Below are 24,639 nucleotides of genomic sequence, written 5' to 3'. Positions count from 1 at the left end.
ATCCATTCACCTAATTATTTATTTATTTGAATAATATTTACATAGGGTGCCCTTTCAGCAAAAGCTGGTATCATAAGGGGCTCAAACAGCCTTGAAAACAAAACACGTATACAAGTGATAATAATATACAAAGTAAAAACATATACGAATCATACATATTAGAATACAGAAAGGCACGCAAAGTCGGAGTCATTGAAATATTTGTAACACCGGAACTATAGGCATTTTAACATTTGTTGGACATAATCATGATAATATTTGATTTGTTTGGGGCTCATTCAAATAAAAAAAATCATATCTTCTTATTGCAAAAGAAAGCTGTTCGTGTACATGTATGTGCTGGTGTTGGTTATTATGAAAATACTGATCCCCTCTTTAATCGTTTTAAAACTTTGAAAATGGATGACATACATATATTTCAAATTGCTTTATGTATCGATTGTACTGTCGTCAATTACCAACCACGTTTAATCATATGTTCGTTTTAAATTCTTTCATTAATAATAGACCAGTTCGTAATTACTTCATGGGCAATTTTGGTCAAATGACCTTTCATTTCTTTCATCATGATAGGCAGATTTCAAAACAAGATATTACGTAAGCTTGCCTTACATAGCAAGATGAAGGAATTGAATAGACCAGGTGACTAGAATAGCACACCAATGAACACTTAATGAAGGTATTTGTTGCATTCCTACTTTGAATGCATATCTTCGCATGTTGCACAATGTACTTGACAAACTGTGAAATACCAGTCGTTCGTGGAAGCATTGTTTTTTGTGGATGTAAATGAAAACGACAATTCAAAAGAATATATGAATAATCAAGACATCAAAGTTGGTGTTTATCTCATTAGATTTTAAAGCACCATGTCACTTTAGTACAAATGACCTTCTTCTGATCATGCGTAGAATCTTTTGATCATGCGCAGAAAGGAACTACGAACTGGCTTATTATCCTACGAGAACTTCAACAAATGTTCATTTATTAAACCCAATAACCGCTTTAGCTCATGGGTCAATAAGACATACTGGTCCTGATACCTGGAATAATATACCCATAACAATACGTTACGCTTCTACATTGAATAAATTTAAGTTCGATTTCAAACATTTTATTATTAACAGCTATTCGATCTAAGTCATTGTTGTTTTTTTTTTTTAATACTTACAAAAAATAAATAAATTACTATCTTTCGATATACACGGCTGACATATCATCATTATAATTATGTAATATTATTTATTCTTATGTCTTTGTGGCATGCTTGATGTTTTTCATTTTGGCCCTGCTGCGTATATGGAGAATGTAAATGTTATTGATTTTTATTTAAAAAAAAAGACGCATTCAGGGCCGTATAGTCATTTCTTGAGGGGTGTCCTTTCCAAGCCTCTGTGCTTATGACTGTCCCCTCCCATGTAATGATTGTTCTGATATTTAAATATTGTTAATTCGTTTTATGTTGTATGTTCAATTGTTGCATGGAAATAAAAAAATCAATCAATCAATCAATCAATCAATCAATTTTAGTTCTTTTTTTTAAACTAGAGAGGGTCGATAGGGTTTTTAAAGGAGAATGAAACCTTTGGATCAAGATAGCTTGTGTGAAAACAGAAGAATAAAAAACAAATCAACGAAAGTCTGAGAAAAATCGAACAAATAATGAGAAAGTTATGAGCATTTGAATATTGCAATCACTAATGCTATGGAGATCCTCAAATTGGCAATGCGACAAAGATGTGTGATGTCACTTGTGAACAACTCTCCCCAATATATATTTCACTTAAAATTACCTCTTTTATCACATCTATCAGTAGATCATGTGTTCTTTCTAGAGGAGGGCATGTAATAAAGAGTTTTAAAGAATACACCATGGCTAAAGAGTTTGTATCACAATAAGAAAAAAACAGAAAGAAACATTTTGAGGCGAGTTAACAAAGGAGGTTTAAACCCCGAGGGGTTTAAACCCCCTCCTAGGTTTTTTAGTCCATGGTTTAAACCCCGAGGGGGTTTAAACCCCCTCTCTGTTTCACGAACGATGGTTTCTTTAGTCCATGGTTTAAAATTAAACCATGGTTTAAACCATGGTTTTATTTTAGTCCACGGTTCTGAGCATGCTCAGTAGAGCGTATGTTGTCTGCTACGGTCTTTGCTGACCACGGCAAACAGGGTTCGAAAATCCAAAGTCTGGGGTTTAAACTACCGAAATTTGGAATCTCAATCGATTACATGAAATGAAATTACATTAAAAACTTATTCATCGTTGGATGAGTCGAATTGTATTGTACATCTGCTATTTTTAGATACATCACAAAATGCAATAAAAATGAAAATTTGTCTCAACCATTGCGGTCGTCTGCGCGTCGACGATAATCTCATGTCGGTCCCATCCGTTAACATCGATGTCATGTTTTTAATCATTGAATAAATTTAATTCGGCTGAAAATAAAATGACAACAACCAGATGTAATATGAAGATTACCCGATGAAACTTGAAGTATGAATATAATTACTTCATCAGTTTCAAGAATAAGTAGTATCTTATCAGATCGCTTTCTCATAATACTTACATTTTTGGTGGTAAGCGGCATTTAATATGAAAATCAGCTGTTGATTTTGCATGTCTACGATCTCGATCGCTTGCCTTAGCTTAGCTGAGGCTGAGCTGAGAGTTAACAACGCGCATGCCCGTACAGTCGTCCGGCAACCAATATTGTATGGATCTTCTAATGCTTTTTCAGTATAAAAACAACAATCATAACAAAGATTGTCGATCAGCTGTTCTTACGTCATAATCAAAATTGCGAAACAACCTTTGAATCCAGTTCCATCGCCAAAAATATCAAAAAATTTCAATTCAAATGTAAATTCTAGAAAGAACACGTCCCCAAAATTCTCTGAAGTAAACTTTATCCTCTGTTTATTTTCCTTTCTTAAAATTGAGACCGCCCTGGTTTATTCCTTAAATCTTGACTTTATTTTGTTAATGGTAATCAAAAGTGCATCCCATAAGTCTAGCACGCATAAAAATAAATATTTGTGGATCCCTGAAACATTGGCGGAAATCCCTACTCAAAATAGTTTAGGTCTTTTAGGATGGTAAAAAATACAAAATCATTCAAAATCGAAATAAAACATGTAATTTGGGATGAGATGACCCGACTTTTGGAAAGATAACCTTTTTGGGGTGGAGTAGTTGTAGCTAGAATTCGTAATATTAATATTTTAGAGGCTTTATTTAGCATATATATTTTCTGAATATTTTTTTTATCAAAATAAATTATTTTAATTTCTATTTCTCATTTCAATTTGAAACTTTTCTCAATAGTTAAACAATATTGAAGTGAAATTGATGAACTGTTCTTTCTCGTTCTCATAATCTTTCTCTTGTTCCCACTCATTTTCTTTCTATCTCTCTCACACACACTAGCGTACCTACGGGGGCAGACTGCCCCCCTGACGAGTCACAGCCCATGCAAGGGACCTATTCTGCCCCCCCCCCCCCCTGACGAGTTTTTTTTTTTTTGCTTGTCCATTTTTTTTCTGGTATAAAATCCTTTTGTGATTGAAGACCCTTTTTTTGCAGACGATTTTGCCCCCCCCCCCCGTGGAAAATCCTAGGTACGCTACTGCACACACATTCACCATTCTACTACCTTTTTCTCTCTGCCGCCTCCTCCCCCCTTGCTCTTTCGGAAATACATAAATGTATTTGAATGGATAAATAAGCATTACAAATTGGCATTCTAAAAGAAAAGTTCATGGGCTCTTGGTCACAACCATTCTTAACCAACTTTTCCCCACACATTTCTCTATAAAATATATTCATAAAAATCTTGTGTTATGAATTTCATTATCTTTTTACAGCGACAAACCAACACTAACATCAACTTCCCAGGAAGTCTCCAAGGTCCATCAACAGAATACCTGTAATAAGAAGCATCTTAAATTGAAGCAGTTTAAATATTTTAAAGTTATCTATTTTTTTATTTCAATATTTCAAGGCGGTGTACATAGAGAAATCATGAAAATTTCAATATTCAATCAAATAATTATTTCCTGTTTTAATGATTGTACAACAAAATACCTTGGCAAAAATATAATGGAAACATTTTCAAATGTCAAATTCATTAGAGTGTACATTCTATAGGCATATAATATTCTCAGTACATGTAATGTATTAATCCAATAAATGTTTCTCCCCCCCAAAAAAAAAAAAATTATATATACATTGCAGGTCATGTATAGATCAAGTTCCAGTAACACCTAGCAAAGTCAGTGCATCTTCTTTGACTTCACTCGCTTCACGCTTATTTTTTGTAACTGTTGACATTAATATACAATGGATTTTATTTTTTAAATTGATTTTTTTTTATTACTTCTCCAATGAATTCATTTTCATACATACCAAATTCTGTTAATAAGTTAGGTTAGATCAATTATGAATTTAATTTTGTTGAAAATCTATATAAATATCAAGCATTCCCAGAATTAAACAATCATCTTTATTTCCCTTAACCATGGAATACGGCAACTTCAAATCCAGCACTGCCTCAAGTTACACCACCTAAACAACCAAGTGCATCTACTCTGATTTCGTTTTCCCATTCTAGGTGAATATCTGACATCCCCCCCATAATATATACAAGGGGTACTTATAACAAAAGTGCAGAATACAATTTTCCTACTAGCAAAAATCCTATAAAATTGCATTCTTAATCCTTATTGTAATGCATGATTAAAACTACTCTTGCATATAAGAACTTTGAATAAAACCTACATGTAATCAAACATCCTGTCCCCCCCCCCCCCACTTCAAATCCATCATTGACTGAAGACATATCTCAATAAATCAACCGTATGAAGAACTTTTATCTTTTAAATATTTTATGAAACGAAAATACGTTTAATAATCTATTGAAATAAACGGTTCTTAAATCAGGAAATGCTTCCTCACAAAATGAAAGGTCATTCTTCTTTTTTATGCTTGTTGCAATTAATACACAAATAATGATTGCAAATGTGAAAACTCCATGTCCAGTTTAAGCTATTTTGAATAAAAGCTATCTCACATAGTGGACCTCTCAAAATACTTCCCAAATCGTCATATAATTACATTATCAAGAATATTCATCACTTTCCTTGAAACAAAATAATAAAACCCTCCCAACTGAGATGAATGTGACACATTGTTGAAATTTATAAACCTGCATAAGAACAGAAGTTCATCTATTTCTTTCACCACGAGGACAAATTCTACAAATTCATTTCTGGCTGAGGTATCAAGGAAACATTCCCAGACTGATGGAACTTCTTCAAAATCACATTCCTCTTCAAGGTAATTTAGTATCATTAAAATTACAATGCCTTTGTTTCCCTTTTCCATTAACCCTTTCTGCCAGAATATCTCTTTGGCCAGACTCATAAATCAGATGTAGTTAAAAAGATGTTAAATAATGTAACAAATTAAACATGATCCCCAAATCAAGTACATGTAATTACAAGATCATGTTAATTGGATGCACAATACACTGGTACACACAAAATAATCTGAATATACTAGATATGTAGTAAGGTATTTAGAGGTGAAGAGGATTTATAAAACTGAACTGGGAGGGTGAATCATTTGAACTATGAAAAGGGCTTCAATATATGTATGTTAACAGATTCAAGCAATTCAATGAACTGTGCACTGAATATTGTATACCTCTGAAAAGAATACATTGCATTGTTGTCTGTTTTTAAAGAAATTTTTATAATTAAGTCTTTAATGTTTTCAAAAATTCAATTTATGGTTCCGAGAACAGTCAGAAAACACAACAATGTACATTGGTGTCAGAAGCTGAACTGATCAAGTAGAGAGTTACCAGTACGTTAAACAACATACATCTTTGACAACATGATTTATAGTATGTGTTTTACAACTGTACTGTTACTATATGTTATGTACTTAAATGCAACCCTGCAGCAATACCACAAACCTTTGTTCTGCAAAATGGAATTTGAATTACCCATCTCAAGGAAAAAAGAATCATCTATCAGAAGAGTTTGAGCAGGTAGAATTGCATGCCGTTAGAATTGAAGTTCAATGGAAGAAACATGGCCTCGAATTTATAAAGAGTACAAGATGAGAGTGAAAGAACATGATATGAGATTGAAAGAGCATGAAATGAGATTGAAAGACACGATATGAGCTTGAAGGAGCACAAACTACGAATGGACGTTTTGAATAAAGAGAGGTTGCTGAAGCTAAGCTGCAGGAATCACGAGGTTATACCAATCAATTCATTAACAAATAAAGAAGTAAAGTATTCTTCATAAATTTGAATGAACTCTGTGTTTCTATGTTCTTAATGCTTTTGCCATTGTTATAGGCATTCCTCTCCACATGAAGTTGGAAGGGTATATAAGAAGCATATGGCCCAATCCCCCCCCCCTTCTTGATGTAGACATGTGTCCCATCAATTACACCTTTCACTCCTTGAAATCTAACAGTTAGATAGAACTGTCTTCGAGTTGCTTCAACTTCTTCTCTTGTTGTAGGAATCTTCATGTATTGCCTCTTGCTTTAGCTTCTGACACATTGATGACTGCGATATTGCTGCCTCATCACCATGCATCTTTCTAAAATGATCCTGTAAAATAAAAACAAACCATATGGTTGATGGGTGAGGTGATTGTTTTGAGGTAATTTAAAACATTTCATTGAAGCACATACAGATGTTAAACAATGAATATTCATCTTGTACAAATATCATACAATTTTCTCCAATATATTTTAACAAGTGGAACGCCTTTGGCAGTCTCGCCATCATTATGCGATTCAATATACCAGCAGTGCTGACTTCAAAAACAACTATTGAATAATTGTTTTTGCCCAATGCTTTAATGACTTTTTACCTTGAAGTTTTGCACATCTTTTGATTAAAAGTAAAAAAAAAATAATTGGGTTGTACAGTACCCGAACAATGTACCATCAATTTTTAATTTCAGCCAAGTCATCACTAGTGAATTATATTTGTGACATAAATTGAGGAAACAGAATTGAAATTAATAGACAAGTGACATAGAAGAAGCATTTTTTTGGTGATATATGAATAAATTTTGCATAAATTAACATAAATAATTTTCTAGTCAAAATTTTAAGTCTGTGTGGAAATTTGGGGACCCTCATGTACATGTAGCTCTACCAGACGGATGAAAAAAAAAATCAAAATTGGTCTACAAATACAGAAGCATTTTTTGTGATTATGAATTTCGCATAAATTAGCATGAATAAATTTTGCATAAATTAGCATAATTTTATACTCAAAATTTCAAAATTTTGTGTACAAGTTTGGTGAACCTCATATTACCTCATGAAGCTCTACCATGGGTTAATGGCAAAATTTATAACTCTATCCTGACATAACACTTGTAAAAGCAGAGCCTCACTACTGTTGTGGTAGTTTTGGAATTTTTAAATTATGCAATTCATAGGTACTTGACTGTTTGCTGAAATGATACTCTTTTTTATGTGCTCCTTCTCTGATTTCTAGATATTGTCATCAGCTTTATCTGGAGTCCTTAAATTATAGAAACAATCTCAGTCATTTAGATTTAACAGTTCCAAGAAAACATTCAATAATCATTTATGAAAAATTAAATTACTTACCCACTGCATAAAAATGGACAGTTGTCAACAACTGCAAATAAACAGGAAGTTGATCAATCCTCTGTATGTCCCTCTTCATTTCGGCTTCCAGCATATTGGTGACGGTTTCTTTTGACAGTCGATACTGATCTCGAGATGGCCCATCCTTGTACGATTTCGATGGCTTTTTAGCATCACGTAGCCCACAATGTCTTGGGAAAGGTAGCTGTATGCAGAAGAGTTGAATATTATTTTTAATTCTTTTATTTTGTGATCTTTATAATCATTCCAAACTTAACATGTGCATGTAGATTTGATCTGCCAACATAATTACTGCAATCTTAATTTACTTCCTGAGATTAACAAAAACTACATTCAAGCCATTTCATTTCTTCAGTCTAATTATATTTCATGTTCGATATCTTAACAGATCATTTCAATAATACTTTTAAACAAATCAAAACAATGTAAATCAAATTAATAATCATACCTCTTAGTATTTTAAGGCTGTGAAGAAGATGGAGATAATCCATAGAGACCTACACTGTATGGTACCTCTGATGCCAATGTAATTCTGTGAAACAATGGTCAAATAAAAAAAAAAATCTCACAGTGAACACGGTGAATGATAAATAAATAAAAAAAAACATTGTAATAATTTGCTTGAAACTGTGAATATGCTTTTCAAAAGTAGGCCTCTAGGCCTAACGACTTAACTTAAAATAAATCTTTTTTTTTTGGGGGGGCTCTATTTTCTTCATTTGCAAGTGAAAAGACTTTAGACCAAACTTTGAGTAATCAACTCTTTAATATTCCTACAGCCTCAAAAATTGGCCTGTGCCGAAAGCAAAAAGGTAGGTCTCGATCTACAAATGTATATTTTGAAATGCAATTTTAGGCTTTTTAGTACGAAGTTACTTTATGGTCAAGGCAAATTCAAAATAAAATTGAAAAAAAAATCTTTCTGAGTTTCTCCTCTTAAAATGCACCAAATAGTACAAAAATTATATAGATTTAGATATTTCATTTTTATCTTGACATTCACAAATTATGATATAGATAGCATAATAATATAAACATCCTTGTGAAGCTCATAAAACAAACCCGGCCCGCGGCTGAGAATTCGTTCAACAACACAGCGTCAAAATATCCCAACACTTAAATGCACGGATGGGACTGTGGCAATACACACGCGACGATAAAGTGCATCGTCTGGACTTGTCAATACCAAAACCTCGTTCGCAGTCATGAAAAACAACACTACCAATTTCATATAACTGCATAAAACGTATCAATATATTCCAGAGAAGGAAAGCGGGGATTTATTTTACGAATTCAAAGAAGAATACTTACGAATTTCTAATCAAGAAGACCGCTTGACAGGTCCAGGACCGCAAGAAAAGTTTTCTTCACTTCAGCGATTTTTCACAAATTCCTCAAGTGCGCATGCTCGTAAAATTAAACCATGGTTTAAACCACATCTAAGAGCAGACTAAAAAATATGACGTTTCATGACGTTTTATGACGCATTTAAACCCCCTCGGGGTTTAAACCTCTTTTGTGAAACGCAAATGAAAAACCCAGCTCGGGGTTTAAACCAGGAGGGGGTTTAAACCACCAAAAACCAGGAGCTAGGTTTTTCGTGAATTCGGGCCGTTGAGGGTATTTTCTAGTCCATCAGGGAAAGCTGACATCACGAATCCTTGTCGCATTGCCGATGGGAGGATCTCCATAGCATTAGTGATTGCAATATTCAAATTCTCATAACTTTCTCATTATTTGTCCGATTTTTCTCAAACTTTCTTTGTTCTTATTCTTTGATTTTTCTGTTTCGAAACAAGCCTACTTGTTCCAAAGGTTTAATTCCCCTTTAAATATAGGGGCAAGGAATTAAACATTGATATATTGAGGAGATAGTGAATGAGCATTAATAGTATTTAGTATTGCATTTTGAGACATCGAGTTGAAGGTTGGAGGCAGATATCTTGTTTTAAAAAATAAAGACATTAAGATACATCGGATATACATTATTCTTTGGGGATAGGGGAACCATTCTAGTTTTTTTTTTAATAATTACTGATCAGACAGGCTGAGGACGTGAGTTTTGACATGTGAGTATTATTCTGGCAGCAAGTTTCTGAAGTATGATTATTTGATTCGTTTGTGTGATAAATCGTAAACCCCGTAGTTCACAACAATAGTCAATTTGACTTTAGATTAAACAGTTATAAATTGATTTTGCTGAGGTAACATCAATGAATTGATGAAAAGTGAGCGCGAAGCGCGGGCTTCAAATATTTGATATTCCGATCTGAAAAAAGGGTCAATTTAAGCTTTGTATTTTAAGCACTTTGTAGGAAAATTTGGAGGTGCATATGGATCACAGTTAAAAAAGAGCTGATATGTTTCATCATTTTTATTTTAAATTTTTACATAGGACCCGGGCCATTCTAAGAACATTATGTCATCATATGAAAATGATGACTGTCTTCCTATTTCTCTTTCTAAGAGCGAGATGAAACCTGTCGATATTCCTTTCTGAAAAAGGGACAATTGATTTGTAGATTAATATCATATTTATTACAAGAGAGCGAAATTTGTTAATATTATGACCTGAAAATTGGACATTTAAAGCACTTTTGTAATTACGAATAAGATGCATGATATATTTAAAATAATCAATGCGAGCGCAAATCGCGAGCCGCATTTTACTTAAACTGTCATGAATGGGGATTTTTAATAGTTTGCTATTGAATTAATATTGAGATATACATAATTATAACTCTCCAATCAAAATCTGAACGTGCTGCGCTAGCTGTTACGTTTTGACAATCTGACCTTAACATGGATATTTCAAGAACTTTATGGAATACAGGAAAATAAAAGGTACCTGACAAATCAAATTTTGAGAGCGCGCAGCGCGAGCATAAAATGTTAACATTCAGACCATTAAACATTACAGAGCACTTTTTAAAAATCAATTCGTCAATCAATCAAAGTAATGAAAGTTCGATTTCCGAGCGCTCCATATTGAGCAAGATATGTAAATCACCAAAAAGTGAAAATTGTGTAGGATTTTCCAAGTCTTCCCCTCATCTTTTTTTTTATTTATTCGTCTTCCTCCTCTTACGTTTCACCTTCTTTTTTCCTCTTTTTTCTTTCTTTCTTTCTTTCTTTCACCCTTTTTCCTTTTTTTTTGCTCCGCCATAAGTGGGGGGGGGGGGGCGGGCTCGTTTTCAAGTAAATATTCACCAAATATATTTCCTCTCATTATTTTTGTTAGTGCAATACGTATAGTGAATTCCTACAAACAAGTCTTAAAATGCCCTTGGGTTCAGGTATCAGCACGCCCACGCGCTTCGCGCTCGCAATATTTGATTAGTTAAATACGTATGATCTTCATGATTACAATGAACACCAGCGTATCCAGAATCAACTACGACAAAGGAATATATGGGCCCGTGCAAAAGCATGGTAGAGTGCACTATTGTCCTAGACGATAATTTGGTCCATGATGCTTTCATTCAGGATCTGATGCTGGATACGCGCTTGATGACTACAAAAAAGTCCTTTTGAGTTTAGGTGTGATTCTAAAAAATTAGAAGTGAGCGCTTGACGCTCAAATTAAATGACGATGGCGAGATATCGATATGTATGCTCTTCATGAATTCCTTTTCTAAAAATAGTCCTTAAGGACATTCCACAGTTAAAGGACAAGTCCACTCAACCAAAAAGCTGATTTGAATAGAAAGAGAAAAATCAAACAAGTATAACACTGAAAATTTCATCAAAATCGGATGTAAAATAAGAAAGTTATAAATTTTAAAGCTTAGCCTTATTTCTGAAATGCACAACCTGTTCGGTATGCAAATGAGTGGACCGATGACATCACCCACTCACTATTTCTTTTGTATTCTATTATATGATATATGAAATGTTTTTATTTTCTCGTCATTGCCATGTGAAACAAAATTTCATTCTTCCCTAAACACGTGGAATTCCATTATTTTAACATTTTGTGGTTCAAGCAAGGGGATCCTAATTGTCAAATTCGTGAAAATTGAAATATTGTATAATTCAAACAATAAAAATCAAAAGAAATAGTGAGTGACATCATCGACTCTCTCATTTGCATATCAGACATGTCAGAGTTGAGCAAAGAACTGTTTTGTGAAAAATAAGCCAAATTTTAAAATGTCATAACTTTCTTATTTTACATCCGATTTTGATGAAGTTTTCGGCGTTATTTATGTTTGATTTTTGTCTAGGCCTATTTTTTTAAATCAACCCTTTTTCTGGATCGGACTTGACCTTTGAAATGAAAACCATGTCATTTTCACCAAGTTTTGCGCAGAGTATTCATCACCTAATTATTCCAAATATGCAAAAAAAAAAACCAACATAATAATAAAATGGGTTCATGCATGAGTCTTTTTGCTATCAGTTCACCCAATTTGAAGTTCGCATTAAGGGTTTGGACATTTTCAGACTTCATGGGATATTACTACCATGACTACGTTGAGTTTAAACATTAATAACTCAGTCAAAATCCCTGTAAATTTTATCAAATTTCACAGTACAATTAATTCAAATTGTATACTTAAGATGGATAACCCATTCACATTGCTATTTGATTGCCCTTTTAATGCTAGCAGCACCTTCAATCCACAATAGTTATCTCACAATTTGAAATTTCTGTAACAAATTTGCGAAGTACATGCAATAAATGCTGCATTTTTTCAAACCCCCCGGCATGTAATTTTTTTTACCAAAATTTGCAAAGTTGTAGAGGAAGTATACTTACGAGGTGTAACCATTAAGCTATATTGTTTTTAAACTATCAACACTTATGTTGCGCCAATAAAATGTTTCGCATCTACCGATGATATTCGTCATTCTTTGCAATAATCCCAATGCAGAGTAAAATATTAAGAAATTGTAGAGCTATCAAAAAAATGGTTCCATGGATTATTTTCAGCTAATATATACGTTTCATAATTATCATGATTATGATATGCCATTTAAATGCAGATCAAGGGAAAATCCACTGATACATAATAACTAATTTAATCATCTATTACCACCGGGAGCTGCGGAACGGGGGGGGGGGGCTTCAGCCCCCCACTCACTTTCCAAAACCGTGTACAAAAACGTAAAAATGACCATATGATTGTGATTTTTAGTATGGTTAGCCCCCACTTTTGGCTCAGTCCCCCCTCACTTTGAAAACCGTTCCGCTGCCCCCTGTACCATAATGGTTTGCAAGAAAAATTGGGCAAAATCTAGGTCCTGTAGCACAAAGGTAAGCGACCAATCGTGATTTTCACGATTGATTGTACATTGTATATAGTCAATGCAATCAATCGTAGAGAAATATTGTACAATCATTGCTAAGCTTTCTGGGCTCCTGCTTACTTTAACATCTCATGCAGGTTAAACCATGTCAGCATGCGGCAGATTATGAAAAAGCATATCTATAAGGCATACCAGTAAATTGACATCAAAATCATTGATATTTTGGAAATATACATGTATAGGGACCGTGGACTTCATGATGACTGAACTGAAGAAATGCCAGTCACAGGCAAACCTCAACATCACTAACACCGTCAGCAGACATGGCAGAAGGTAAAGTGGAAGAAGAAAAAGACGAAGACGACGACGAAGATGAAGAAGAAGCTAGAAGAATCTGAGAGTGAGAATAATAAGAGGAAGAAGAAGATGAAGAAGTAATTAAGAAGAAGAAGATCGAAGAAGACGAGCTGTGTCTGAGAATGTTGGTAATGAAGTAATGAACGAAGTCTAAAAACGAAAGTAACAATTCCATGAAGGTCCCCCAATTATACAGAAACCAGATCCGAGGGGGGGGGGGGAAAGTGGGAGCATAGGCCTTTATTTATTTATTTATTCACGTTTTCTTTAAAAGACAGGGTAGTCCCATTCAAGCCAAAAGGCCTGCTTTACAAGGGAGCCCTGTCAAAGTGTACATACATGATTTACATAACAAATACAGAAATTAACACAGTGAATGTGTTAACAAACAATTGTGACCTTTTTTTTTTTGTTGGGGGGGGGTGTCAAATTTTGAAAACAAAGTGCACCGCTTCAGAAAAATCCTAGACCCGCACCTGAATTAGTGGAGGATTCCAACAAATACTTCCGAGTCCCCCCCCTGTTCCGATCTTATACGCTTCTCGAGCTCGGTTCCAGAGTCCAATGCAGTCGTGACACCCCTTTCAACCTAGAGCATAATTTTTGCAATATAATCGTAAATTGATTGCTTTAATTTTTACTAACAAAATCACAAATAGTGACTTGGCGGACAGAGTGGAGGGGGGGGGGGGCACACCCGACCTTGCGCCCATTGTTAATTTTGGGGTTAATTTATTTTTATAGGGCACTCCCAAGCAAGTGAAGACCTCAATCTTCTTATATGGTAGGTTTTCTTTTCTATATCGCGCCATATGAACATCTTTTATGATGGATACGGGCTCATTCCAAATCCCGTTACAAATATGTTCACATAATCTCTTCTTCTTTTTAAATGCTTGTCAGTTTTTTTCTGAGCCAAAATGCCCCCTATGAAAATTCAATTTCTGGATCCACCCCTATTAACAAAGTTTGACTGCAATAATAATTTTATCAATACAATAACTGAGTTATTTTGTTGTGGGTAAACAAATCACGGCACGTGTGTATCTGATATTTTGTACACATGCGATCGTGAATAATGCACGGAACATATATAATCTACTTTTTTTATATACCCGGAAGTAATCAGACCATACAGCGACAGCGCGAATACAAAGTTGTGTGGTTTGCGACGAAAATAAGGAAACGGACATGGACCTTTTAACAAAGCAGTAACTACTGCGGATGATTTCAGATGAGAAAGGATCCAGTAATGCTATTTTATTTCTGATTTACATTTGCTTGGACTTGCGGGACAATGGCCAGGCATGGAAGCCTTGGTGGAGGAGGTTATACGACAGTTTTTCCAAGTTCAACATGTTCATCCAAGTACGACGGTGAGTATTGGAAGATTTATGCAGGCTCAGTATACTCGCAACTCATATGATGAGATTTCAATTCAATTGAGCGCAGTGACTGAGCTGAGCTGTGCCTGTGCAATGCGTTTGTATACAGTGTGGTGTTGACTCGATCTATAGGCAATGTGGTAATCCTCTCTAGCTAGTTAGCTTTTCGCCCCACCCCCGAGACAGAATTTTTTTTATGTATGTTGAGCTCTGGTAAAAAACAAAGCAAAAAAGGTTATGGCCTGGATTGTTGGAGTAACTTAGCTGGATTGTCATCTGCAGGGACCAGGCCAGGGCTGCTTTGAAATGAGAATGTTGCTCAAAATAAAAAAATCCGTTGATCGGGGGGTGACAAATGTTTGTGAAAACGGGGGTCCTTGGAACGGGTCGCCTGCGTAAGAGTGTATATGCATCACTAATGAAAGGGCATACGTGCATGAACCTAGCCCGGCAGCACGGGCGCTGGGTGCGCTAGCGCAGAGGCGATATAGTCGGACAGCCCTCTGCGGCCGCTTTTCACCAAAATTACGGCTCATTGTAGCCAATGCAATGCGGCCGGAACAGCGTAACAGAAAATATACGAAGCTTTGGAGCGGCTTTCTTTGTTCCTTTTCTCAGTAAGACAAAAATGCTATGCCTTGGAACGGAAATTTGAGTGTAAAAATAGCGGTACCCTCTGCGGCACATACTGAGTGCCCCGCCCCCGGGATTTGATCCTCAGAAGCAATTGACAACTTAAAAAAAGTAGGCCTAATCACTCCCAAGATGCAAGATGAATGGATCTTCATTTTGATTGGTGTGCCCCCGTACCTTCCATCCCCCACCCCTGGATCCGAGCAATGCGTTACTGTGAAATTGGGAGCTATAGTTCACTTTAATAATCAGTTTAACTTTAAATGTAGGCCTACGCACAGAAGTAATTCAGTTACACTTTATGTGTACGCCTGCCTCCTACCATGAACTCATTTTGTGAATGTAATAATAGACGAGTTGTTCCCAAGACCATAATTTCATAGCCCCCCCCCCCCCAGACTATGACTGTAGTATATAGTCAAAAGCCAAGGGTAGTATACTGGGGCTGCAACACCGAGGAGGCTGGAGGAAGGGGCTTTACCAATTTTTGAATATAAACTGTGTACAAAATGTAAAAAACGACCATCTGATTTTCTTGCAAGGCCAGCACGTTGTACCCCACTTTTCACTTGGCCCCCTCAACTCTCAAAACCGTTCTGCGAGTCGACCCGTAGTAATGGATATGGGCTTCACAATGACATGCCCCCGACCCAAGGAGATCAATGATCTCAAGATCAAAATTATGGCAAAGACCCACAGTACTGACCTGTCCATGATCATATTTCACTTAAAAATGTCAATTTTGGACTTACATTGATTTGTAAGGTCCTCATCATCTTCAAAGTATGATCTGTGAATTCTTGATTCCAAGTCCATGAAAAAAAAATCTGCATCCAGTCTGTCTGATGTAGGCCTACAGATTTTTATCTTCAAAGGAATCTAAGTCAAGAGTGTATCAATCAGGACTTTTTTGTACCACGATCAAGACTGAATGTTTGACTGTAGTATATTGTATAATATTAGTAACATTACATGTATGTATTGTGTGCGCACGTGCGCAGGAACATCACTTCATCACCTACAGGTCGGTAGGTAGGGCAAGCTTTAAATCTTGCAGAGCCTTAATGGGTGTGTCAAGGAAATTGCAGTCAATTTGTAAGTGAATTTTTGGTCACAAGACCAATCATTCATGTAAGCCTGGCAATTAATTTTAAATTTGTACATGATTGTAACTTGCTCTATAGATAAATTATAATTTTTTTTTGTATTTATCAATTCAATTCAATTTCATTTTATTGTCCACATGGACATTTGTTTTGCTCACATTATAAACATTTGTAATAAAGCAGTACATACATGTACATGTATATCACAATTACAAAATTGTATTATAAAGTAACAAATGCAAGGGAAGTTCTTCAGGATAATGTCATTGTAAATTTGCATCAGAAATTTACAATTGATCATAAATTCTTTCTTGAAAACACCCTCTTAGGCCTTTTATTGCCCAACCATGTCATAGCCCAATATGACTCATTAATTAGACTCAAGGTTTCTCTTATTGGTGGTGGATATTTTTAGTGCCCTTTCTATTTTTCCCATTTCTGCTGTACTTATATATAAAAAAGTGCCTTTTAGTAACAAGAGACCTTGCCCTAAACCTCCAATGCAAATTAACGCCTGTAAAATGTATATTTTATGTATGAACGGGATCGTACCATTTGATGTGATATTGCTTATTTGATTGAGACAGTATGTCATTTAATGATCTGTGAGGATTGGATTGATCTTTAATACAGTAATTATAATTCTCTTCACAGTCTCTCTTCTTTCCTCGTTTTTTTTTTTGGGGGGAGGGGGGTAGTTGACTGTATTTGTAAAGTACATTGTTGACTAAACTTCTGTGATATTCTTTTCAACTATGACACGTTCTGTGATTAGATAGCCTAGAAAACATGATTAACCTAATTCTTTTGAATGGAATTTAAACTATTGAATTTGGCAATGGTAACTTCCTGTTTTGTATTTTCATAGTTTGTCCCATTAGTTGAAATCCCAAACTCACAACAAATAGAACAAATGTAGAAGCTATGTTCTTTTCTTCCTCAATTAAAGTTACCATAACACATGTATTTTTTTAATTATCTACAATGAAACACAATTTTGGCACACACTTTACATGTATTTTTATAAAGATCATATTGTAATCATCTTTGCAAGTCCTGAGCAGATCTAGAATTAGTGACCAAGAGACTATGCTTATGTACCAATTTAATAACACTAAAAAGAGAGAAAACAAGCCTTTCTTGAGTTATATCCCAGAGGCAAACAAATTTGATATTTATAAAGTTAAATTCTACTTTGAGTAGACTTAAATATCTTTGAAATTATATGCACAATCATTTGGAAGAAGCTGATTTATTCATTTTATATCAGTTTTCATATTAAATTCATAATATAAAAAAAAAATCTAGTCTAAACCATGGAGCTACATGTATTAATAGCTTCAAGATCTAACAGAAGCCAAGATACATGTAGAATGACTGTTTTAGTATTTGTACATATACTTTTGTACAAATTCATCTACATCTAGTATCCACAAATGTTTTTTTCTCTCTCTCTTGAGCTCTTTAAAAAAAAATATATATATTTTACAAAAAACTTATGTAATACATTTTGAAGGCAAACGGTAGGTCTTTTTCCTTAAACTGAATGAAAATCATATGAATTTTGCTAATAAGCCTTGATCATTGATCTGTTACGTTAGCACCTCATATCCTAGACATGTATAACTTTACGGACAGCTGTATGAAACACCCCCCTTCCGAATACCCCTTCTATTTCTGCCTCGCCAATATATTTGCATGGCATGGGGCTGAACTACACCATTTCACATGACTGGGCACTGGTCTTCATAATACAGCTTTTGTGTATTTTTTTGTCCTTGGTGCATACATGTTTTCTAGGCCCATCTAACCACTTATCAAGAAGAAAAAACAACTTAGTGTTTCTTTTGAAATTGGTAACGTTTTCCATCAATTGTGAGGTTGAGTCATGCTCGGATGAGAGCATTCTTTATTTTGTGACAAAAATCTTCCATGCAAATAGTTTATTATAAGTTGCAAAATAGAGAGCACATGTGACATCATCTCCTTCATCATGACCAGGATGTGTGTACAAAAATCATGGACCTAAAAGAAATGGACGATTAACACAAGCATTCATTTGATGCAATCATAGTCGCCGTATCCTGATTATGTGCATATTAATGAGAACATACAGGTGTTTTAACAATAGTGGCTACCGAGGCGAATCTGATCTTTACAAAGGAATCTTTTTCCTCTTCTTGGCGCTTGTTGGCTGAAGTCCTGTAACAGATTACATGTATACCTTTCAATTAAGATGGTTCAGTTTTGGAACAGCAAATCGAGAAGCAGACGATTTTTGTGATATCAAATATATTATTATCAATTTGCACACTTCTGCACACTCATAATGACCTTACTAACAATGAGAGGGGGACGACCCCTACAAGAAACCCACCATGTTTCTCTGGAATGTCATGAGGAAATCTTTAAAATATGATTATAAATTACAATCAATCAATTTCATTTCAGCCTCTATCTCGAAATATTCATACATTTTCCCAAATAAAAACCATTGAACTAAGATATGTATTTCTAAACCAGAAGTGCACATTAATTTCAGAGAATTAAATAGGTAATCTATTACCTTCTGCGCATACAATTTGTCTAATATTAATTGTCTAATCACCGAAAGCTTCTGTAACTCATGGTTTAATTGATGGCGACCATGATGGTATCACAGGAGATAAAATATGAAGAGAATGTTCACATGACAATAACAGTCAGATGTTAGTGAATTCATTAACTAACCGATGAATGTCCAGCTTTCATAGGTCCATGGTACAATGTACACTGCTTGTAAAAAATAGGTGATTTTTTTGTCATAGAGAGCATCCAGAAGTAGTACAATTTCCTTATCAATTCCTTTTGGGGGTCTATATTTGGCTTTTAACAATCCCAAAGTTGCTGAAGACTTAAAAGAACCTTGAAAATTGTTGGTTTTATAGGTTCTATACAAATATGAAATTGAGAGATGAATGGATGAAAAAAAATTAAACCCAAACTTTCTAACAGAAAATTATAAATTGGTAGATGTACTGTAGTGAGCATTAAAGGGGACGTTCACCTTGAAGACAAGTTTGTTGTAAATATACATGTAGCAGAAAAAATAATAAAAATATTGGTGAAGGTTTGAGGAAAATTTAATTAGATATTAAGAAAGTTATTAGAATTTGAAGTTGGGATTTGTTATTTCATAAACGAGTAGCTGTCCCGTGTTATGTAATATAAAATGCATTTAAAATCTTAATGGTTTGTGATGACTTACAATGTATCTTTTTCTTTTTGGGAGCACGTGTGAAATGATTTGTGTATTGGTACTTAATGTAAAGTAAAAACTATTTTTAATTTATCTGAGAAAATGACATTTCATTGATCTTTTAAATTGAAAAAAGCAAACAGTGTACTTACTACATGTACCTGTAGTTTGTAAACATAGATTTTCAGAATAAAATTCACTCTCCTGACAAGAGGAACATAACAGTACGACTACATGATAATACTTTTATGTTTATACTTTTTCAGGTATCAGAATGATCATTTTCTAAACAAAAGAAGAAGAAGAAAACACTAACAAAACAATCACCATTGTATGAACCTTGGTGTTATTCTTGTTTCATCAGATCTAGTGTTCGGTTTCCCAATTGAACCACAAGACTTTAAACCAACTGGCATTCAAATTCTTTCATTTTCATTTTGTAGATATGGTTATAGAGACACAGTTAATTTTTGGAGGCTTTGTTTTTATAAGTATCTTCCTTCCTCCATCCTTCAAAATATTTTCTTTATTGTGTTCAAGACCTGTATATTTCCTTGTACACGTATGGTTATCATTATTTCAAAATCATCAGGTGCTGGGAATTTCTGTTTACATAGAATAAAGGTTTCAAAAATTCACATTAACATGTATCAGACCTGCCAACGAGTACGTTTTTGGCGTAGTTAGTACATTTTTGCAACCAAAATACGGCAGTACGTTTTTTTCTTTAAAAATATGTTTTTGTAAAGAAATAAATGAAATAAAAAATAGAGAAAAATCATCTCTATTTGTCTCTATTTCACAAAACTTACACAAATATGGTTATTAGGTCAATGTAATTTCAGGTATTAAATTTTTTTTTCAATCATTTTGTTTAAAACTGGGTGAGATATACACGTTTCAATGATTTTGTTTACATCTGCAAGAGCAATGCGCATTTTACATGTAGCTTGCATCCAGCTTGAACGCCGCAATGAGCGAGTGCACAATGCATTTCATTATGAAATACACTTTTTTTTTTGGAAAATACAGTTTTTTATCACAGAATACAATGAGGCTGTTCTCACTACGTTCCTATAACTAGTTTACTGGAAACTAGTTTAGTGGAAACTAGTTTAACCCGTAGTGAGAACGGTCAAAGCGGTCTTGGAAGCGATCTTCCAAACCGTTTGGAAAACCACCTCGCGATGTAATTTTCAAGAACTGGTTTTAGCATAAGTGAGGACACAACCGTTCTTCAGGAAGCGATCTTCGCACATTTTGAGCGCGCTACTCCACATGACAGGTGTAGAATGCCTATGCTGCGGTTGTCACCCCACTGAGAGCGTTTCCATAGGAACAAGAGCGCTTTACATGAAGTGATTTACAAAACCACTTTCGTGTGATCAAGTGGGAACACTAGCAAAGCGATCTTCCAAACTGGTTTCCTGAAACGGCGTCCAGTAAACTAGTTTTAGAAAGCGTAATGAGAACGGCCTCTAAGTTTCATTTCAAGAGGTTGGCAGGTCTGAGTATGCAAACCGGGTATGCAAATTACTGGAGGTTGCAGTGAAGCATGTGATCTTTTATACATCAACATGCACATTTCCTTCACTCAACAATCTTAATATAACTTTGAAAATATAAAAACCAAATTGAAATCTTTCAGATCAAAAGAAAATACACTGCACAGTATCACTTTAATAAATATAATTAAAAAAAATAATTCTTGTAGTGCAAAGTTCTGCAAATTATTTAACTGAATTTAAAAATGTTTAAACCTTTTCTTGATTAAAAATTGGTATGAAACTCAATGTATAACATTTTGCAATATCAAAGATTTTGTGATGTTATAATTTTAGTCATGGTTTTATTGAATAGATAATCAGTTTTTTCTTTTTATTAAACCCCCATTCTACAGAGATCAAGACCCCTGAAAGACCTTTGAAAGACCATGAATTTTGGTTGATCTTTCAGTGGTCTCTCAATGAACCTACAATGGTCTTTGAGGTCTTACACGAGTCCTGACCAATCTTTCAGTGGTCTTTGTGGTCTTCATGGGCTCCAAAATTTTTTGAAACGGTTTCAAAGCAGTCTTACAACGGTTGGTCTTTCAGCAGTCTTTCATCGGTCTTTCGATGAACTTTCAAAGGTCTTAATAGTCTTTCAATGATCTTTTGGCAGTCTCTCAAGATTTTTGTGGAGATCACTGTAAGACTCGATTATGAGAGATCATTGAAAGATCATTGAAAGACCATTGAAAGACAGGTAAAGCTCATTGAAAGAATTCTGAAAAAGATCACTTGTATAAAAGATCTCTGAAAGACCATTGACTAGTCTAAGACCTATTTGGTCAACATTGATTTACTCTTCAGTGGTGTTTCATTATTTTCAGTTGTGTTTTATTCATCAGCTGTGTTTTATCATTATCTATGAAGGCAGAATATAATGCACAATGATACTGTAATATGTATTTATCAGACACTTGACAATTATTTAGAAACTAAATATTATAATGAAGTGCATTAGTGCATAATGTGTTTGTAATTGAATACTTCCTTTTCTGAGTTGAGCTAGCTAAAGTGAACACTTTGATGGAATAATATCATGCAAAGTACATGTATACTTTATTTATGTACACAAATGAAAACAGATATATTACGGTGCAATGTGTACATGTAGAACTTAGTGTTCAAGTTTGTAAAAGCATGTTAGCAGGCCCATGGTAAAAGGGAGGGTGTCAGGGGGGGGGGTTCTAGTTTGTACTGGAGTTTACTACCCTTTACACATACATGTAGTGAAGAAATGAGAGGAAAATAAATAGAAAGTGGGAAGGGGGGGGGGGTAGTCTCAAGAAGCTTGCTATGAAGGTGAGCTAACACATAATTTTATTCATATTTGTATGTTCTTTTAAAACTTATTTGAATGTTAATAAAGAAACAGATTATGGGATAGCAGAAAAGCAAGACCTGCTTTCCACAAATGAAAATTTGGGCTGTAATTTTTATGTGTATATTCAAACTCATGTTGCTCCTTTAATCCTTTTTTTTAATAAAAAAGTGACTGGCATGTTTGTTGTATTAGAGTGTGTATGTTATTGATTTCGGGATTGTTGTACATTGTATCTTTCCAACAACCCCTGCATCAAGTGTTTTGAGAGAAATTTGAGATGAAGGAGGCACAGGGAGGGAGGGGGATGATTGTGTGTAGCGCCCCACCCCCAAAAAGAAAAAGTAGGAGATAAAGCGTTGAAGTTCCATGACATCCTGAGACAAGTTCAGGAAATAAGTTCAGGAAATCTGTAAAGCCAAACATACACTGTAATCCTGAACTTCAAACCTAACCCTAACCTTAGTTCTAATCTGCACAGCATGAACCTAAAACCCTTTCACAACCTAAAACTGTTTCACAATTCGCAACCCAACCCTCGCCTTCTTCTCTTCAAATACAAATTCGCAAATCAGCAATAATTATCAAAGCAAATGTACGGTTAATAGCCTTCAGGCAAAAGGGTGAAGGGTAGGCCTATAGGGCCCATCAAAAAAGAAAGCAAGAAATACAGAAGTGAATTAAGGATTGTATAGGCCTACATGTACATGATTAATTTAGATTATGTTTATAATCACCTGAAAGCTTTGAAAAATATTAGCATGTATGATATGGAGCAAGGGTGGTTTGGGCTTGATTAGACATGACATGTCAGAGAGGCAAGCGAAGTAATAATCATGAAGCTAGCAGGAGTGACATTTCAATTCACGTACATGAAGGTCACGTTTAGGATATGGTGAAAAGGACGAAGGTGGTGTCTTCACCCTCCTCCGACCTGGAGAGGAGTCCTGAAAAAAGATTGTGGCATGTACTTTTCATAATGGGTTGATTGGACGAGTCTTGGCTGACACATTCACTTTACATACTTACACTGTGGCTTGAAAACTTAGAGCAGTGCCAGTATTAGATCCAAGGTGTGTTAAAGGTATGCACACCTCCTCTATATTTTGAGAATCAGGCATGAATTGACATCTGCCCCTGCCCCCTTTCCCACATACTGTACACACTGCACCACCGTTTTCTTTGACATCCTGGATCCGCCAATGCAGTGCTATGAAATTCAAGACTATTGATCAATAGCTTGAAAACTTAATCAATGAAATCAGTTCTGTTTTACAGGGTTTGAGACATAGGAGTCTCCTTACCTACAGTGTATTCGTTGCTAATCATCTTTAGTGAAACAAGTTGACAAAGTCCTGAAAAAATTTCTCAAAGTTTATAGCTTTCACATACATGTACTGTGGTGTTTTGCACCGCGATCCAGAACACTTTCAAGAACATAGAAAATGTATTGTCGAAATGCCGTTTATGACAACGAACAACCAAGAAATCTTTGTCGAAAATTGGTGAATGAAAATTTTGTCCTGGATAAAAAATATATTCTGCAATTTTTCATCGGCTCCGAAACTTTGGAAGCTGCTACTCCGGTTCACTAATTTTCGACAAAGACCATCCAGCTGTTCATTGTGATTTAACTTGCTTTTTCAAAACATTTTATTGTGTTCTTAAATTCGTTTGCATTGCAGTGCAAAACTCTGTACTGTTGCTGGATCACAAGTGCATGACCCAGTTGGAGTGAACTTCAGGGCAACTGCGCAAACCAGAATGGAGTTTCATGAAACTGTTCGCTTGTTTTGCCCATTTTCTTAAGTGAATGGTGATCCTTTCTACCATTGCCAAATCACTCAGGTTATCAATAATTTCTATTCCCGGAGTTGAAAATGAGAAAGATTCTTGTTATTTACAAGCATTTGATATGTATTAAAACTCGAAAGTTGACAATGTTGAAACAGAGAAAGTTTGGGGATCTCATACGGTACAAGAAAGGGTCACCAGTTGTTTGTCAAGTCTTGCATAAGTGAATCCGTATCTTACGAACAGAGCTACATGTACATGTAGATATGAAACAGGCCCCTGGCCTGGAATAGATGCAGATCGTTTCTGCCTGTTAAGGTGTTCAGTCTG

General features: G+C 35.0%; 1 long non-coding RNA gene across 1 annotated transcript; it reads right to left on the bottom strand.

The window, feature by feature from the left end:
- Positions 1-5,599: 5,599 nt before the first annotated feature.
- On the bottom strand, positions 5,600-9,282 carry LOC121413709. The gene is made up of 4 exons (XR_005969765.1): positions 8,987-9,282; positions 8,124-8,207; positions 7,655-7,859; positions 5,600-6,635 (listed from the first exon to the last, which is right to left on the bottom strand). It is a non-coding gene; the product is annotated as an uncharacterized LOC121413709 (long non-coding RNA).
- Positions 9,283-24,639: the final 15,357 nt, after the last annotated feature.

The sequence above is a fragment of the Lytechinus variegatus genome, chromosome 4 (assembly GCF_018143015.1).
Source record: "Lytechinus variegatus isolate NC3 chromosome 4, Lvar_3.0, whole genome shotgun sequence".
NCBI classification, from domain to species: Eukaryota; Metazoa; Echinodermata; class Echinoidea; order Temnopleuroida; family Toxopneustidae; genus Lytechinus; species Lytechinus variegatus.
The sequence above is the reverse complement of the archived record's forward strand: the minus strand, read 5'-3'. Positions and strand labels throughout refer to the sequence as shown.